Source organism: Colobus angolensis, unplaced genomic scaffold, assembly GCF_000951035.1.
Source record: "Colobus angolensis palliatus isolate OR3802 unplaced genomic scaffold, Cang.pa_1.0 Scaffold47, whole genome shotgun sequence".
Classification (NCBI taxonomy): Eukaryota; Metazoa; Chordata; class Mammalia; order Primates; family Cercopithecidae; genus Colobus; species Colobus angolensis.
In genome coordinates, this window is record NW_012118154.1 from 3,475,939 (window position 1) to 3,480,579 (window position 4,641).

The following is a 4,641-nucleotide window of genomic DNA, read 5'->3' on the forward strand; positions in this document are numbered from 1 at the left end:
AGCAGCAGGGAACCATGGAGAAACAGGAGAGGGTCACTGGCCTCTAGACCCTGTTTGACTGTCCATACCTGGTTACTCAAACCTGGTTACCAGAAATTTCCACCCTGGGCCCTCCTCTTCCTCGACCTTCCTCATTGTGATCCTGACCACCTGCCTCATTATGACTCAGTCCACCCCCTCCCCAACAACAGGAGTCTTCCTCCTAGTGACTGTGTGAGAGCTGGGGGCCCAGGCAGTCCTGGGACCCCAGGCCATGGGTGAGCGAGCCTATCATGGGGCCCAGGTGTGCTCTGGCACCAACCCCAGGAAGTGCCAAGACTTAGGAGACGCGATTCTTCTTCTTCTGGGCTGCTTCATCTTGCTCAACGTGTGGATCAATGTGGTGACTATGGTCAGGGCAGGATCTGGGTAGCAGGGTTGGGGGAGCCCTGGGGTCCTGAAGGGGCTAAGGTGGGAGGGCTGTTGGGGTGTGGCCAGACAAGAGTTGGACTTAGGGGCTCACCCTACTTCCGGACTCACCCGCCCTCCCACTCCCCTCAGCTCTGGAAGCATCTGAAGAGCTCCTTGCGGATTCTTTTCCATCATTTTTTTTCCAAAGGTGAGTGGGCCCCTGTATGGGCTCCCAGGGATATGGGCCTGTCCCCTTTCTCCTATCCTTGGCCCAGTTCTCAGTCCCTAGGAAACCAGAGCATTGTCCCATCCTACCTCTCCCTGCAGACAAGCAACACAGCGGCAGCCATCCCATATGTATTCGCTCCTCCGTGGATCCCAAGAACCTGTGCTCAAAAGTCTCTTCCCGCGTCCATCATCGCCCAGGCTTCCTGCCCAGGCACGTTAACCATCTTGACTCCTGGATACCAGACACGAATGATGAGAAGGTTTCTGCATGCTGCTGGATGCCACCTAAATGTGGACATGTCAGGGTTCCCAGGGAGTCTCCATGGGGACTGTACAAGGAGGAGATGATGGGAGTTGGGGAGGCCCCTCAGGACACAGCCTTAAAGGCTCAAGCCTCCTTGCTCTCCACGCCAGAGACATCTTCCCGGTTCCCAAAGATGAGCAAGTTGGACATGGGTCCATGCCGCCTGCCCCAAGAGAGCCAGACTAAGACCCCAGACTGTGCCCCAGCCCAGGCTCCAGCTCAGGCCCAGGTCCACTCCCCAACCCACACTCCTGTGCACACCCTCACCCACCCCTGGCTCCATGCCATGGCCCACACCTCTGTGCACACCCCTGCCCACTCCTGGACCCACTCCAAAGCCCGCACCCCCGAAGGCACCCACTCCCAGGCCCAGGACACCTCACCCCAGGCCCAAGCCCATACCTCAGCCCCTACCCCATCTGAGACTCCAGCCCACATCCAAGCCCATACCTCGGCCCCTACCCCAGCTCAGACTCCAGCCCACATCCAAGCTCACACCTCAGCCCCTACCCCAGTCCAGGCCTCAGCTCACACTGAAGCCCATACGTCAGCCCAGGCCCAAACCCACACTCCACTCCACACCCCTGAGCATACTCACTCCCAGGCCCACAGCCCTGAACACACCTCAGCCCATGCCCCAGCCCACTCCCCAGCCCATGCTCCTATGCCTGCCCCAGCCCACCCCCAGACCCATGCCCTTGAGTACACCTCAGCCCATGCCCCAGCCTATATCCCAGACCACTCTCATCTAGTCTGTAGCTCGGTTCCTGTCCCAAACTCTGCCCCAGCTCCTCCCGGAACTCTTGCCCCACACAGTACTCCTGTCCTAGCTCCTACACCAGCCCCTGTCCCAGCCTCTGCCCCCGCCCCTGCCCCAGCACTGGTCATGGCCCTGACTACCACTCCTGTCCCTGATCCTGTCCCTGCCACCACCCCTGCCCCTATCATAACTCCTGTACCCTCTCCCCGACCTGCCTTCGGCCATGACCTCTCCACTGGCCATGTGGTCTATGATGCCCGCAGGGCAAAGCAGAACTTCTTCCATATGTCCGGCCCCCACAACCCTGAGAATTCAAGAAAAGACTTGGCTACCGTCTTCAGGCCCCAAGAGGGTCAGGACCTGGGGAGTTCTGGTACATCTGAGCAAACAAAGCAATGCAGTGGGGATAGTGCCAAGCTTCCTGCAGGATCCATACTGGGCTACCTGGAGTTAGGGAATATGGAATGGAAGATCTCAGATGACGCCAAAGATAAGTTCCCCCAGACCAAGACTTCCCCTTATTGCAGCTTCCATCCTTGCAGTTCTGAGAAGAACACAGACTCCCAGGCTCCAGTCTACCCCAAATTCCTTGTCTACTCCCGGGATACTGCATGTGTCAAGCCTTGCTTTCATTCTGAAACCACTGCCCAGAGCTCAGTATGCACCCTTCCTCCACCGTGCACTCTTTCCCTGCCTCTCGTTCCTCCCAGATCCTTTGTTCCTCCTCAACCCACCAACCATCAGAGGCCCTCCACCTTAATACAAACCCCTACTGTTCTTGCAACCTCCAAGTCTCCTCAGTCCATCCCCACTTCCCACTTCCCCATCCCTTCCCCGTTCGCCACCATTTCCCAACCCCTGATCCAACCCCAATGCCCTGAATGTCGTGAGAGTCTAGGCCTTACCCAACATTATGGCCTTCAGAGGACCCTGTGCCCTTCAAAAGACTCCAGAGTTCCCAGGAATCTGGACCTTGCCCAAAACCCAGACCTCCACAAGAACCCAGGCCTTACCCCAGATCCAGGCCTCCACAAGAACCCAGGTCTTGCTCAAAATCAAGGCCTACATGATTTCCCAGGCCTTCTCCAAGATTCTTATCTATGCCAGAATCCAAGCCCTTCTCAAGACTTTGGCCTCCACAAGAATTCAGGCATTACTCAAGATACCCACCTCCAAAAGAACACAGGTCTGACTCAAGAAGCTGGTATCCTTAGGAGCCCATGTCTCACCCAACACCCTGGCCTCCACGAGAAAACACCATTTACTCAAACTTCTGATCTTCAGAGGAGTTCAGGCTTTACACAAGACTCTGGAGTCTATAGGAATTCTGAACCAAACCAAGAGACTGTGGTCTATAAAAATCAAGATCTCTCCCAAGCAACTGATCACCAAAAGAACCTAGGCTCTTCTAAAGATTCTGGAGGTCACAAGGATACAAGCAATGTCCAAGATCCAGGAGTCTGTAGTACCCCAGGCCTTACTGAAGATTCTGGATCATGGAAGGGTCCATATGTTGCCCAAGACTCTGAAGTCAACAAGAGCTCAGGAGTTATCCAGGAATCTTGTCTCCGCAAGAGCCCAGGCCTTGTCCAAACCTCTGGCCTCCCAAAGTGCTCAGGCCTTACCCAAGACTCAGGAGACTACAAGAATCTAGGACTTATCCAAGATTGGGGTGGCCACAAAGTTAAAGGCCTTACTCAAGATTCCAACCTCCCAAGCCTTACCCAAGCCACTAAAGATGAAAGAAGATTTAGCCTTCCCCAAGATGTTGGAGTTTACAGGAGCTCAGAACATAGACAAGACTCTAATCTCAACAAGTGCCCAGGAATTAATCAAGATCCTGGCCCTCATAAAGACCCAGCCCTTGTCCAAGACTCTGGCCTCCCCAAGATTTCAGGCCTTACCCAGGAATCTGGCCCCTACAAGAACTCATGCCTCATCCCAGATCCTGGCCTCCACAAGAACCCAAGCCCTGCCCTAGGTTCTGATTCTGTCCAGCTTTTATCCCCACTTCAGACCCCAAAGTCCACACTGTCCCCGATGAAGTCATTTGTGCCTGAGAAGGCTGCTCAGAAGGAGGACGCACAGCGGCACGTCCTCTGGGCTCCTGTCCAACTCAATCAGAACTCCTTCTCTTCCAAGGTCCAAGTGGTCTCCAGTGACCTGCAGACCTTCTCAGAGGTACCTGTATTAATTGAGCTGCAGTCATCCTCCCGGCGGGCAGGCAGCCAGCACGGGGTGGACCGCCCTGTGGATACAGTTCCTTCAGGCTACCAGAACTATCGTCAGATGTCTATGCCTTCCCAAATCAACTGGAAGTCCCACTGCCCCGGACCAGGCACCCAGGCAGGGCATGTGGTTTTTGATGCCCGTCAGAGACAGTTGGCAGTGGGCAATGACAAGTGTGAAGCCCTGTCTCCTAGGCGCCTTCGTCAAGAGGCACCCAGCAACTCAGGGGAAACCATGAAGGAGTGGGGATATCAGAATGTGATGAGAACCCTGGACAAAGAGGGGACAAAAGTGCATCAGGAATAAAAAGGCGAGAGAAATGTTCTGTGTTTGTTTGAGGACATCCACCCCAGCCCATCCCTGATGCTGGCCACTCACAGAGCTGATGAGGACAGGTCCCTGTTTCTCCTCCGTAGTTGCATAGCTAAGCCCATTATCCTCAAGGCCCTAGAGCTGCTCTGTCCCATACACTAGCCCTTAGCCAAGTGTGGCTATTAAAATGTATATTAGGCCTGGTGCAGTGGCTCACACCTGTAATCCTAGCACTTTGGGAGGCCGAGATGGGCGGATCACAAGGTCAGGAGTTCAAGACCAGCTTGGCCAACATGGTGAAACCCCCTCTCTACTAAAAATACAAAAATTAACCGGGTGTGGTGGTGCACGCATGTAATCTCAGCTACTCGGGAGGCTGAGGCAGGGAGAATCGCTTGAACCTGGGAGGCGGAGGTTG

At 55.1% G+C, this 4,641-nt stretch overlaps 1 protein-coding gene across 1 annotated transcript in view; it reads left to right on the forward strand.

Moving 5' to 3' along the window:
* Positions 1-211: 211 nt before the first annotated feature.
* Positions 212-4,641, forward strand: part of TMEM102 (transmembrane protein 102) — a 9,324-nt gene continuing 4,894 nt past the window's right edge. The window contains exons 1-2 of the mRNA XM_011958516.1: positions 212-391; positions 541-598. The gene's annotated coding sequence lies outside the window, so the exon portion shown is untranslated. The remainder of the gene's footprint in view (positions 392-540; positions 599-4,641) is intronic.